This window comes from Pseudorca crassidens, chromosome 4 (genome assembly GCF_039906515.1).
Source record: "Pseudorca crassidens isolate mPseCra1 chromosome 4, mPseCra1.hap1, whole genome shotgun sequence".
Lineage (NCBI taxonomy): Eukaryota > Metazoa > Chordata > Mammalia > Artiodactyla > Delphinidae > Pseudorca > Pseudorca crassidens.
Genome location: NC_090299.1, coordinates 147,934,245 through 147,949,424, shown reverse-complemented (window position 1 = coordinate 147,949,424; position 15,180 = coordinate 147,934,245). Strand labels below are relative to the sequence as shown.

General features: G+C 44.8%; 1 long non-coding RNA gene across 3 annotated transcripts in view; it reads right to left on the bottom strand.

The window, feature by feature from the left end:
* Positions 1-15,180, bottom strand: part of LOC137224063 (uncharacterized) — a 164,443-nt gene that overhangs the window by 143,976 nt on the left and 5,287 nt on the right. For all 3 annotated transcript variants that reach the window (XR_010943203.1, XR_010943205.1, XR_010943204.1), the window contains exons 2-3: positions 14,976-15,154; positions 8,230-8,370 (exon numbers count right to left, since the gene is read on the bottom strand). This is a non-coding gene — a long non-coding RNA (uncharacterized lncRNA). The remainder of the gene's footprint in view (positions 1-8,229; positions 8,371-14,975; positions 15,155-15,180) is intronic.

The following is a 15,180-nucleotide window of genomic DNA, read 5'->3' as shown; positions in this document are numbered from 1 at the left end:
AATAAACCTGCTTTCACTTAATATGGCTAGCTCTTGAATTCCTTCCCACAGGAAGCCAAGGACCCTCACTTGGCAGCCCGTCCCAGGGACTCACCTGAGACCTGGGACATGACCATCCTCTCTCACCCCATTCTCCTGCAACAAAAATAACTTGGCCTTTTCTCTTTAAAAAGTTGTTTTCAAATGGCAAAGAAAGTAAATACATTTTAGTGTTGTGTTTTGTTTTAAAAAAGGGTTTACAAAACAAAATGGCACACATAGACCTGCTCCCTCTAAATCTCACTTCTGCAGGAAAGAGGTATAGACATTTTTAGATGAATTTATAGCTAATGTACGTGTGCATATGTATAAACGCACAGAGACATGCCTGTGTGTGCCCATACGTACACACATACATATATACGTTTCACACTACATATTAGAAGTTTGCTGCGTGCCTTTGCAGGCATATGCAGGAAGGGGAAGGAGAGGAAGAGCAACTTGCTAAAACAAGTTGGAGCAACCAGAGCTCAAGACTGTAAAGTGCCTCAGAGAGCAACATACATAAAAAATATTCCTTGGCTGAGAAACTAATCACTGATAAATTTAGAACAGTTTCAGTTTTTACACAGGAGGCGTAAGGGTAAAAGCCAGACAACTTCTGAAGTAGTCTTGTAGGGAAGACGATGGTAATTCTTAAAAGCAATGGGTCCAAAGGAGATTCAATGCATAACAATGAGCTCTTTAGGTTAATTAGCATCTAGCAGGTAGGCTGGCCCCATCCTGTTGAATTACACTGTACCGTACAAAGCAGGGCCAGCCTTTCAGGATTCAGTATCATACTGACGGGGTTCCTGTCTTAAGGAATCTCGTGTGACATGAACTGTGATAGGGAATGAGTCATATTTTGTATCTCAGAGTATTTAAATTAAAACCAAATACTCATCCCATAGTAAAAGAACAAACAAAAAGGGGAAGCTGATGCCACCAGCAATTCAAAAGGTTTAGAGAAGACCTTCAAGACGGTGGAGGAGTAAGACGCGGAGATCACCTTCCTCTCCACAAATACATCAGAAATACATCTACACGTGGAACAACTCCTACAGAACACCTACTGAACGCTGGCAGAAGACCTCAGACCTCCCAAAAGGCAAGAAACCCCCCACGTACCTGGGTAGGGCAAAAGAAAAAATAAAAAACAGAGACAAAAGAATAGGGACGGGACCTACACCAGTGGGAGGGAGCCGCGAAGGAGGAAAGGTTTCCACACACTGGGACCCCCCCACAGGCTGCCTTCTTCCTTCTTTCTTTCTCCTTTTCTTTCAAGGATATAGTAGCCTGCATGCAAGGTGGCTCCCAAGGATCCCAGCCACATTGCAAACAAGTGGTGTCGTGTCACTAGAACTAGCCGATAACATAAGTGCAGACATGATGTGTGTTGTTTCCTGCCTGGCACATAAGAGCCACAGACCAACGCGGCGTCGCTCTTTCATATAGTATTTAAATAACTTTGTTGTTTTACCATAGTTTTAGATTTACAGCAAAGTTGCATGCATACTAGAGAGAGCTCTCATATATACAGACGTTCCTTGGTGTCTGCAGGGAGACTGGTTCCAACACCCTCGAGGATACAAAAAATCCACAGATCTCAAGTCCCTTATATAAAATGGCATACTATAACCTATGCACATCCTCCTGTATACTTCAAATCACCCCTAGATTACTTACAATACTTCATACAATGTAAATGCTATGTAAATCATTACTGGGTATGGCAAATTGGGTGACACTCCCCATCACTTTCCACTATGCTTTGCCATGTGCAAATCTTTTTTTTTGCGGTACGCGGGCCTCTCACTGCTGTGGCCTCTCCCGTTGCGGAGCACAGGCTCCGGATGCGCAGGCCCAGTGGCCACGGCTCACGGGCCCAGCCGCTCCGCGGCACGCGGGATCCTCCCGGACTGGGGCATGAACCTGCGCCCCCTGCATCGGCAGGCGGACCCCCAACCACTGCGCCACCAGGGAAGCCCCGGGCATAACCACTTTTGAAAACTATTTTGCATTATTAACTATCTTAGAACATACACTCAGTTATGTCACTCAGGCTGTGTAGCCATTCAGAGTATAAACTAGGAGGGCTACAAACTGCACAAAACTACATTTACGAAGGATCAGTGGAACACTTTCCACAAGTCCAAACTGGAAATAACCCCAAAGTTCCACAACATTAGATGGTAAATGAATTACCATCTATTCATACAGTGGGACATTAATCAGCATTGGGTGGACACTAAGTACTCTTCACCCCAAACCTGAAATGAATCTCAAAGATGTAACATGGTGCGACAAAAAGCCCGGCACAAAAGGATACACATCGTGTGTGCGGGAAAAATGACTTCATGGTGCTAGACCTCAGCATTAGTGCTCGCATTGGGGGAGGAGGGATGGGCTAGTGAGTGGGAGGAAGGTGAGAAGGCTCTAGGGGTGTTGGTAACAATCTATTTCTTCATCTGGGTGGTGGTGCAGGGTTACAGGCTTAAGCAGTTTTCTATGTGCATGTCTAATAAAAGCAGAAGTGACCATAAAACCACAGACTATAGAAATAAATTATAGAGAAATACGTTCAATCTGTTTGGCTGAGGAGGCAAAGTTTTGAAAATCAGAAAACTACATGATTGCTTCAAGCATTTAAGTAGCTTATATCAAGCAATTCAAGCAAACATAATGAACAATCAGGATACAAAAATGGGTGAAGAAGATTAACAGATGGCCAATTATGAAGTCAAAGCAGATCATTTTTAATAATTCAGAGACATCAGTGTGAAAAACAAGAGAGATTGTTCTTTGTGCCTCGTCTGATTGGCAGAGCTCTGTAAAAGACCACAGACAGGGTAGTGGAGCCAGAAGGAGAGGAAGCCTGGTCGGGTGAGCGAGCAGAGACTCTGAGCCAGGCTGCCTGGGCTGCAATCCTGGCTCTTCCATCTATGGCCCTGTGACCTGTGACAGCTCAGAAAGGATTTACAGAGGAGGGGAAATGTGCCTAGCAGCAGGCCTGGCACATGGAGGTTCTCATGGTACTCAACTAACAAAACCCCAGACTTGCCATGCTCAGGATGCTGTGGTCGAAGAACACACCTTCTGTTGTCCCCAGTGACAACCTGGCCCAAGCCCCTACATGTTCCCCTGGGTGCCTGCACCAGCCTCTGACCACCCAGCCCACCACCACCTGCTGGGCCCCTCCAGTCTCCTCCCACCACGCCAGGATCTAATCACACCCTCTGCTGCAGGACTGCTGTTCCCTGCACAGGAACTGCGTCCTTCCCTCAGCTCCAGCTTCCCCCAGCACCGAGCCCTCTGCAGCGCTCAACCTCCTGCCCTCTTCCTGCAGGTTCAGCCCCCTCTGGCCCCAGCGCCTTTGTACAAGCAGAGCCCTCACTTGTCTCCTGTGCTGCCCAGCTCAGAGCTCACTTGTCCCTTCCTCCTGATCCCAGCTTCCCGACTCCATGAGGGCTCACCTCCCCCAACAAAATGTGCCAGAGCTGTAAGGACAGGATCAGGAACTCTCTCCACTCTGGCTGTTGTAAATTTACCCAGGTTTTTGAAATCTGCCTCCCACACTTGACTGTCAACTCCGTGTTATCCCGCCATGATGGCATCTCCAAATATCACCTCAGTCCCCGGCTAAGCTGTCGAATGACTAAAACCCTGGCCAGGTTTCTGGTCTCCCTTAGGAGCTGAGTGACTTTGGGCAACTTACTTGTACTCTGTGTCTGCAAGCAGGCAGTGATGAAGTTGAGGAAGATCAAGTTCATACTGGGCCCCACAGCTCTAATCACTCTCCTCCCCACCTACACACTGGTGATGGATTTAAAGTCATTTAAAAATCAAAGTGGACCAAGGTGGCCATTGTCGTTGTGGTTTCAAATACCTCCCCTCATCACTGAGAACTTGAGTTTTCGGAAATGGTTCAAACTCAAGGACACCACCAGCCGTTTTCAAGAGTGTCTGCTAACAGCTCTAGTGGCAACCTTGCGGTTTCACTATCACAGCCACCCACCAACTATGTAATCGTCTCGACCCCAGCCAACCCTTCCTTGCTTAACAAGCACCTTTACTTCTTGCCAGCTCCAATCCTAATTCTTGATAACCAATTTATGTAATCTTGAAAGTTTTCTGCCATTATAAGCCTTCCCCATTTTGTAGCCTGGGGATGACAATTCAAGTGCATCTGGGTCTCCAGGGCTGCAGTTCTAACAACCCCCAAATAAACATCTCTAATTCAATCAGGTCTGGGTTTCTGAAATTTTGTTTGACACCACAAACTGCCTCTGACAGAGACATCCCGGAGGGGGATCCCACAGTGGCTTCAGACCAGCTTCTTTTGTCACAAAAGATATCAGTCTCTCCATCCTTGGGCCCCGGACAGGGTAGGAACTGGGCATCTGCGCTCTCAGCAACATTTAGGTGACCTAGGACGAGGCCCGCTGAGGGACTGGGAAACCTAATAAAGGATGTGTTCTTACATAAGCCAAACCCAAGTCTGGATTCCCTTGGAGGTGGATCCCTAGGCTGGGCCCAGCGCAGGGGATCAGGAAGCCCCCAGTTGTCCCCCCTCCTGGATCCCCACTTATCTGGGGCTGCGGTTCTTTCCTGGTTCACAGGGCCGGGTCCTCAGGCTGCTCTCCCACCAGATAGTGTGGTCCAGGATGTGACCCGGGCTTATATACACCCCCAGGAGGGGGATGGAGCTATTGGGGTCCCACCCTAAAGACCATGGCTCCTCCCCCTGGGGAATGGGGTCCTGTGAGGGAAGAGGGTATTCAGACCTGCTGCCCAGAAGGGAGCAGAGGGCAGGGGAGGGGAAAGGAGGGGAGGGTCTGCTCTGATTAGGTCAGGCACCGTTGGCCCTGGTGATAACAAGGTCTCCGCTGCACCTCTGTGATCTTCTCATGATCCTCTCAAGGCCACTTAACCCCATCTTCACTGATAAGGAACTGAAATCTGAAAGGCTTCTTCCCTGCGGAGGTGTGATGCCAGACCCTCGGGCTCCCCTGCTCTTCCCGGGCACAATCTCTGGCACCCTGGGCATGTGGAGGGGCCTGCACCCCTCAGGTTCAGGGGTCTGGCTGAGTCCATCCTATGTTCCCTGCACCCACAGATCAAGTGGGTCCCTAGTCCAGGGTTGGAGGGCCCCTCATCCCAGAGGGGAAAGTGTACACAGACCAGCTCTGGACCTGCCTGACACACAGAAGAAAAACTGTGCAAAGTCCCAGCCCAGGAGACAGGTGTGCTGATGATGGTTCAGGTTTCCAGCCTGAAAAGAGCGTCCAGGGTGGTGTAGAATGAAGCAGGAACCCCGGGGCCAGGGGGTAGCGGTGCACACAGTACAGTGTCCTCTGAGCGTCCGCTGACTCTGCTTCCTGCTTGTGCCCCACGGCTTCAGTGCAGGAGAGATTAGAATGACCTCGCCCTTTCCAGTCCTCAGCCCTACCCCATCTTTAGGCAGGTCACAGCCCTGTCCAAGACCAAGTTACCAGCATGTTTTTTCTCACATCAGTAATATTCTCCTTTGCATAAATAAAGTCTGCACTGGAGAGTGGAAGTGGCAGTGATTGGAAGATAAATGATGATTTTACTTTTTATCTGTTGTGATGAGAGCTAAGGGCTTAGTCACACCTTACAGGAAAGGAAAGAGAGTGTTGGCCTTACAAGTGCACCAAGCAGACAAAATCAATTAACAACGTGTGCACCAGACCATGGTTTTGACGTATAAGATTTGCATATTCTAGAATTAGTTAGCTAGTTAATGAGTACCACAGATATTTATTGAGCGCTTATTAATTAATAACTAGGACCATTATAGGAGATGGGAATACAGTAATGAACAACAGCAATTCCCCACACTGTCTTGTCTCAGCATCTTTGAAATGATTTTTCCCTTAATAGGTAAAATGTATCTCTTATTTTCCAGCAACCTTCTCTGCAATTCAGAAAACAACTCATTTCCTACTCTCCACATCTCAGTAATGGAACTATCATTTGCCCAAGTGCAAATGCAGAAATCCTTGGAAGAATCTTTGAATTCTCATTCCTTAATCCCAACCAATCAGTCCAGCTGCAAGTCCTGTGGGCATTAGATTGAACCTCTGTCACTGCATCCCACACCACTGTCCTAGGGCCCCTGCTCTGGCCCCTCCTCTGTAACCCCCCCCTTTAAGGCCACAGAATTCTAACGGGAAAAGTTCTTGTTCACGTGACTCCTGGCAAGCAGGGAACTGGTATAAAATCACAGTTGATTCTTGTCAATCTCGTGGCCAAGAACAGAGTCAATAAGCAAAGAAAAGTAAAGAAGAACTGAAGTCAAGTGACTTGACTTCCAGATCACTTATGAAATTTCTGAAAAGTGTCAACTGAGTGATAAGGTCTGATGTCCGACTGCTCTGAGTCCAAGCGTGAAGAGGAGACAGACATCGATTCTTCAAATCACCTACCCTAGGAGATTCAACTGTATGGAATGATTGGCCCTTGAAGGCATTTCATCAGGATTCTGGTTTTCCCTACTAGAATTGTTAGTCCTCTGTGTTCTAACCCATATGGTATGACAATGTCATTAACCAGCCCAACAGGGAGCTCATGACGAATACCTTTAGCCTTTGAGAATACACATACTGTCCTAGGGAGAATATTGGCAGAAACGTGAATTTTAAAGGTGCTTTGGTGAGAACTCAGGTGGAAATGAGGAACGTGTGACTTGAAACTGGAAGAAAGGTGATTCTTGGTATATCGCGGGAGAAGAAGACGGCTGAATTGTGTCCTACAGCTGTGTGGAAAGCAGAACTTGAGAGGGAATCGCCTGGATATCTGGCTGAGATTTCCAAGCAACGGTTGAGGGTGTGGCCTGGTTCCTTCTTGCTGCTTACAGAAAAACGTGAGAGGAGGGAGATCGATTAAGGGGACCAGTCAGAAAATAAATAAGTAAATAAGATAAAATAAAAGCAGGATTTGATGATTTTGGAGATCCTCAGCCTATCCAGATTGCAAAAATAGCTGAAATTAGGAGAGTCGCTGTTAGACAATGTGTGCTGGAGAGAAGACCCGGGTGTGGCAGCACCGCATTGCTAGGGCAGATTTGAAACCCAGCAGAACCAATTTCATGAGCTTTCAAGGCCTGGCAGTAATCCTCTCTGGCTGGGGACCCCACCCTCTGGGCCCAGATAGTTTACACTTTATGGAAATATGGTTAATACACCCTGGTTAACTATTGATGACATTTGATCCACTGGGAGATGTGTTCTTTAACTAACCAGAGTGACAGAATTTTGTACATATCAGAACCACGCGGCCTCCTGCCTTCCAAGATGGCCCACACTCTGTCTATGGAGCGTGTATCTCCCTGAACAAACCTTCTTTCACTCTACTACGTCTTGCTCTTGAATTCTTGCCTGCACAAAGCCAAGAACCCACACTTGGCGGCCATCCCAGGGACGCAGACATGACTTGGGATGTGACCATCCTCTCGCACCCCACTCTCTTTCCTGCAACATCTTTTCTGGCACCCAATGCGGGGCCTCCAAGGCCATAATCTCGATCCGCCTACTGGGCTACGGCTCCCCTCTGAAGGGCGGCTGGGCCTTATCCTGAGCCACGTAGATTCGAGTAGCCCGTTAAGGGGCAGCTGATGTCGCCTGCAGGATCTGGCAGAGACCAGTTCTCTGGCCGCGAAGAAGCGCACTGAGGCCAAGGCTTTTCCCCCTCAGTCTTTCTCATTCTCCTATTGCTCTCTCTCTCTGGACTTGAAAAGATCCACCCAGACGACCACCAAACATCCAAATTAAGACTGCGCGGCAAGTAACTGACAACTTGGTTGGGTCTAAAGAACTCCTGCCACGAGGCTTATCTGGTGGCGCAGTGGTTGAGAATCTGCCTGCCAATGCAGGGGGCAGGGGTTCGAGCCCTGGTCTAGGAGAATCCCACATGCCGTGGAGCAACTAGGCCCGTGAGCCACAACTACTGAGCCTGCGCGTCTGGAACCTGTGCTCCCCAACAAGAGAGGCCGCGATAGTGAGAGGCCCGCGCACCACGATGAAGAGTGGCCCCTGCTTGCCACAACTAGAGAAAGCTCTCACAGAGAAACGAATACCCAGCACAGACAAAAATAAAAAAATAAAATAAATTAAAAAAAAAAAAAGAACCACGCAAAGCACGAAATGTGTCTGTGTGTGTGACTGTGTGTTTCCGGTCGGGACGTACCTCCACCCACCTCTGGTCTTCAGCACGTCACTCCAGTCATTTACGTAGCTCCTAGATCCTCATCCACAGAAGCCTTTCTCAGTTAAGAGATTTTTCTTCTTTCATTCCATTGTGTTTAGACATCACACTCCGTGATTTTTTCTGACGAATCACAAAAATTTCATAATAATATAATGCTTTATAATTCTCCTAATGAAAACTGTTTTAAGGCTTATTTTACTTAAAAGAAATATCTTCTATGAACTTATTGAACAACTGCTATCAAATTGAGCCAAATTATTAACAGTTTCTATGTTTATGTATTTATAAGTTGTATTTGGAAAGTTTTATTTCTAGCCCTCAGCATTAATGTAAATTTCATGAGTGTCTAATTGGACTCAAGAATTGTGGTTAACATCATTTTTTTTTACCTCTTGATACATATACCGTTACAGCCCCCTTGAGATGAGTGGGGCTTTGCAATTTGTTTCAGAGAATACAATAAGAGAAAATGTGGGTCCCCTACTGGTGTTGGCTTTTAAGCCTCAGTGTGCCATTTTAAAGCTCCCTCTTGCTAACCTGAAACAAATAGATGGCCAGATGTTTCTCCAGAAAAGACGGGTTGGTTCTCACAGAATTGCCGTTTGGGATCTGCCACCATGGCAAGCCATGTGCAAGTCCCCAGCACAGATGGAGAGGAGAGCTCTTTTATAGACAGAAAGGACACTGGGAGGGCTGTAGCAAAGAGTTCAGGGTTTCTCACTGATCAAGTCCTTGCCAGGAAAGAAGAGGTGTCTTTCTGAAACCGTGGCTTTAATCTATTTCACCTGCTTTCACTGATCAAGGTCGTTTTAAGACTTGCATATCCTCCACAAACAGTAAGATGTTGGCCCCAGTGATTTTCCAGGGACTTGGAGTCAGCAGTGTCTAGTTCGATCTGAGCCAGTTAAGACTGGATGGGACCATCCATCAACAGATGAATGGATAAAGAAGATGTGGTGTGTATATATACATACATACACACACACACACACACACAATGGAATATTACCCAGTCATAAAAAAGAATGAAATAATGGCATTTATAGCAGCATGATGGCCATCATCAAAAGTCTACAAATAATAAATGTTGGAGAGAGTATGGAGAAAAGCGAAGCCTCCTATACTGTTGGTGGGAATGTAAATTGTTACAGCCACTATGAAGAACACAAGGGAGATTCTTTAAAAAACTAAAAATATGATCCAGGAATCTCACTGCTGGGCATATATCTGGACAAATCTATAGTTCTGAAGGATACATGCACCCTTCTGTTCATACCAGCACTATTCACAAGAGCCAGAACATGGAAGAAACCTAAATGTCCCTTGATAGATGAATGGATAAAGAAGATATGGTACATATAATACAGTGGAATACTACTCTGCCATAAAAAAAAATGAAATTATTCCATTTTCAACAACTTGGATGGACCTAGAGATTATAATACTAAGTGAGGTGAGTCAGGCAGAGAAAGACATATATCACATGATATCACTCATATGTGGAATCTAAAGTATGATACAAATGAACTTATGTCCAAAACAGAAATAAATTCACTGACATAGAAAACATACTTATGTTTACCGCACGTTAAATTGCGTGGGAAAGGAATAAATTAGGAGTTTGGTATTAGCATATACAAACTAGTGTATATAAAATAGAGAAGCAACAAGGACATACAGTATAGCACAGGGAACTATATTCGATATTCTGGAATAAACAATTATGGAAATGAATATGAAAAAGAAAAAAATATATATTTCATATGTATATATATACATATGAAAAATAATAAATATGACTGAATCACTTTGCTGTACACCAGAAACTATCAAAACACTCTAAATCAACTACAATGTATTTTTTTTAAAGCAATGCAGTTATTGCCCTGTTTCAGTGTGGATGACCTTCCATTCGGGAGAGGGGGTAAGGCTTTTATTTTCATTGTGGACACAAATTCCTGTCCTAAGGACTTGTGCACTGAATAGTGTCTAGCACCATCTGCTGGAAAGCTTTTGAACAACCAAACTGATATGAATAGATGAAAAATAATGCAGGGTGTTCAGTCCTCTACTGGCCACTGCAGCACGTGTCACAGCTGAATGTTTCCAGCTCTAGGTCTATACTGGAAGTGGTCTCTGCACATATAGGTGAATGTCCATTATGCCTTTTAAACCACAACTGAGAGGAGAAGTGTTCTCTAACCACACCCCTGCCCCTTTTTTTACTTAACTTTGGGTCTTAGAAATTATCCCATATCCACACAAATATTTCAATTTGGGGGGGTCAACTGTGAGCAAAAAACCTTAAATGGAAAGTGTTGTATTCATGATGGGAAAATAAAGTTTTTGGAGAAAGGATATCCTTTCGCTAGATCAGCCTTTCCTCCAGTATTCTTTGCTCTCTCATTTTAAAATAAAAGCTACCCTTTATTGAGTACTTTACTATAGTTTAGACCTTCTGCTCTATGCTTTAGTCAAACTTCCCATGAAAACTTTATGAGAATTCTCTGTTGTAGGAAGAATTGTCTCCCATAGACAGAAGTAGAAAGGGAGGCTGAGAGGGGTGATTTACTCGGGGTCACCCGGAGGGAATCTCACTTCTCTGGGCTGTGACAACAGCCTGTCTCTTTCAAAATACTTAGATCTGTACCTTTACTCCTCCTTGACGTGCTAATTCCTGATTTGAGAATATTCTCCCCAAAAAGTCCCAAAAGAGGTAAAGCATGATTCGTAAGACTTCCATACAAGGAGGATTTATGGAAGGATGAGAGACAAGCCATGTGCGGGGGAAGCGGAATGAGCTTGAGCTTTGGGGTGATCTCAGTTATCTGCCAAATAAATATAAGTCAAAAGTCACAGCGAGGGCTTCCCTGGTGGCACAGTGGTTAAGAATCTGCCTGCCAATGCAGGGGACACAGGTTCAAGCCCTGGTCTGGGAAGATCCCACATGCTGCGGAGCAGCTAAGCCCATACGCCACAACTACTGAGCCTGTGCTCTAGAGCCCGTGTGCCACAGCTATTGAAGCCCATGTGCCTAGAGCCCGTGCTCCGCAACAAGAGAAGCCATTGCAATGAGAAGACCGTGCACTGCAACGAAGAGTAGCCCCTGCTCACCGCAACTAGAGAAAGCCCGTGCACAGCAAGAAAAGACCCAACACAGCCTAAATAAATAAATAAATAATAAAATAAATAAATTAAAAAAAAAAAGTCACAGCGATGTTGTTAATAGTAAGTGTAGATGTATATTCTCCACGTTAAGGGGCACAAATCAGTTACTCTGTAAGTTATATTAGCGTTAGATCAGCCTCCCAAAAAAGGGAAATGTTAGGGAATTAGTAGATTATAAAAAACTCAGAGGACAAGGAGACCTTAGCAAGTATTGACCCCAAAACCTTACTTCTAGCTTTCATTTTCATTTTTTTTTAGGTATGTTATCAACTATACACTTATAGAAATGCCTAGAACTTCGGTATATTTTTGCTCGATATGTACACATCAAACGGTGTTAAAATCATTTCTAACGTTCTGATTTTGAGGAGTGAGAGTGGGTGCAAAGATGGGAAGGAGATTGTTCCGCATAATTTAATAATAATATATCCTCATTAGTCTACTGTACGAAGTAACATACAATATGGTAGGGTATAATATTTTTAAAAAGTGACTGTATCTGAGTCTGTTCCAACTCACCAATTCACTTAATTCCAGGAATCGATCTCTCAAGAAGCAAACACTCCTATTTTTCCACACTCTTTTTAAAAATAATTACAAACCTACAGAAAAATGAAACGAATGGTAAAATTGACACCTATATACCTATCCCTCCAACTGTCAAATGGACATGTTGGCCACAGTGTATTATTTTTCTCCATATATCCATTTTGTTTATCTCTTAAATTGTTTTGCTAAAGCATTTGGGAGTTTCAGACACCTGCTAAATATTCAAGTTTAACATCCTAAAAATGAGAATGTCTCCTACACAATATCATTACTGTAATGAAGGAATATGTTTTTAATTAATACGTAACATTCATTTCTCCAATCGCTGCAAAGCCATATTTAAATTTATTTTCAAAATTCAGATCTCGATGAATGTTCGTACATTATCATTTTGTTTCAGCTATTTTAATCTAGAAAAGCTTCCCTGACTCTTTTAAAAAATACATTTATCAAGGTATGATTGACAAGAAATAAAGTACAAACTAGGGTGCACAGTTTCATGGGGGCTGACATGAGTATATTGCATGAAAGCACCAGCATCATCAAGGCAATGAAAACACTCCTCACCCCCCATATTATCTTCAATCTAGAACACTGCTCCTGTCCCTCCCCCTCTTTGTCTTTCAAGACATTGACTTTTAGGAAAACTTCAGGCCAGGTGTCTCCTGCAGTGTTCCCCATTCTAGATTTGCCTCATTGTTTCCTCGTGATTCAATTCTGATTGAACATTTTTGTCCAGGACATCACCTGGGCGATGTAAATTTCCTCCCACTGCATCCCATTAGGGGATGCACAATGTCAGTTTGGGCACTTGGTTCAAGTGGTGTCTGGGCATGTCTCCATGAGAAAGGTCCCTTTCTCCTTCATCATCACAGGCCTAGTGGTCTGTCCCTGATACCCAGCTCCCTAACAAAGACTTTGACCACCAGTGAGGATTCTTTCTGGCTCAGTGGTGGCATTGTGGGTAGCAGATGGTGGTTCTCTAATTCTGCATGCCTACACTTCACTGCTGGCATCCTCTCTAAAGAAGACCTTTCCCTCCCTGACTCCCCCTCTGTCCTTTTTAAAGGTACCTCTTGGGCTCATGAATTCTTTTTTCTCCAATGTGTATAATCCCTTATCTTCTTTGCTGAGGTCCAGAGTGCTCTGTATTGGGCCTGTCGGGGCCTTTGCCCTGCCTCTGCACCCTTCTGGCGGGTCTTCACTAGTCTCCGAACACAGCTCTGCTGTCAGACGTGCGCTTTCAGTCTCGTTCTTTCCAACCATTTCTCCATGACACCCTACCTGCCTTTACTGGTGAAGGACATTGAAAAATCAAGATCTGGGGAGTAAAGCCTTTACAATGTTTGGTGTAAAACATTTGAGAATGTACATGTTAAGAACTATGAAGGATCTGAGATTTGCCTTAGTTCTGAGCTAACAAGTTAGCCTGCCCCTGTTTCCTGGATGCTGGCGGAACAGTATCATCTTGGATCAGACGCAAAGCATGTTCTCACTTGTGGCATAGCGGGCAGCATGAGCTCCATGCTAGCGTCAGTTCCCCCTGTCCTTTCATCGTGGATGGGCCTAGATGGATGCTGTGCACGCAGCAAATTTACAGCACAGCCGAGGAACCTCCAGGCCAGGACATCCCAAGCTTCTCTACTGGGCTGCAGGCAAACCTGCCCAATCTCTGCCTCAAAGGGAGGCATCATCTTTATAATGTTGTACAGCAATCTCTCCTCCCACTGCTCTGGAGGGTGAATATAGATTTTCCTAAGCAGTTCCTCACGCAAGCATCCTTGAAAAGAGAGTCCAGAACTAAAAGGCAGTCAGTGCCTCTGCTCGCAGGATGTTCAAACACTCAAGAGACTGATGGAGAAAACTCTCGTAATATTGAACAGACCGAGAAGAAGCGTTGCAGTAGGAACTGAGACTATTCTGTGTGCTTGGAAACCTGGGTCTCTGATGACACTATTAAGAAAAATCTGGGGAAGTGGGTGGTGGAGGTGTGGAGAAGGTACAGGGAGGACCCCTCTGCAAGCAGGGCCTGCCCAGGGTCTCAAGTGTTCTGTCCAGACCAGCAGCATCAGAACCATGCACACATTTATTCAACCTACTGATTCTTAAGCCCCACTTCCAACCTACTGAGCAGAAATTCACAGGGTGGGGTGGGGAGTCAAGAAATCAATCCACGTTACAAAAAGCCGACCAGGTGATCCCGGTGCACCCTAACATTTGAGAATCATTCCTCTGTAAGTTCCACTTGAAAGAAACTAGTATATGTCACCACTATATAAACGTTTTTGACCTAAAAAATTATTCTGGGCAGAAAGTAATTAAGAAGAAAACCCAGAAAATTTTCCTTTTCTGCCTGGAGGTGGGATATAATTTCTCATTTTCGTGGATGCAGATGCTTTAAGCCCAGTGGACACCAGAGGAATCTGCAAACAAACCTCACTCCATTAATTCTCTTCTGTGGATTTAACTTCCCACATTTTGCTGCCCTTGAAAGCCTAAACCTGCTTCCCATGTCCTCTCTCTTGTCTACAAACGCACTACTCTTTGTTGAAGCTGCTTTATAAACTGGGGTTCTAAGCCACCATTTGAAGTTCCTTCTCCTTTAGGTTCCTTCAGCTAGAGGGGCACTGCTGCCTTAATTCACTGCTTTCCTCTTGCTTATTTCTGTTTCTTTTTCTTTTCTTTTTTTAAAATTTTATTGAAGTATAGTTGATTTACAATGTCGTTTTAGTTTCAGGTGTACAAGACAGAGATTCCGTTTTATATATATGTAACTCTGAACACTCTGAACTGTTCAGTGCCTCCAACTCAAAATATGCACTAGTTGGGGCCCTACGAGCAGGAGCACAAAGATCTCAGATGAAGTAACACTACCAATTATCCTCTTATCTGTACTCTTAATAAACGGGTCTTTCACCCTCACCACAACACAAGAACAACAATGATCGATCTTCCCATCATGACCACTAGCCATGATATGATTTATTTCCACCCTAGCAGGAACTAACCGAGCTCCGTTTGACTTAACAGGAGGAGAATCCGAACTCGTATCCAGCTTTAACTTTTTCCATATGATTAAGACAGAGGGATGAGGGACTTGCCTGGCGGTCCAGTGGTTAAGACTTCACATTCCAAATTCAGGGGGCACGGGTTTGATCCCTGGTTGGGGAATTAAGATCCCACATGCCTGTACAGGGCCGCCAAAAAAAAAAA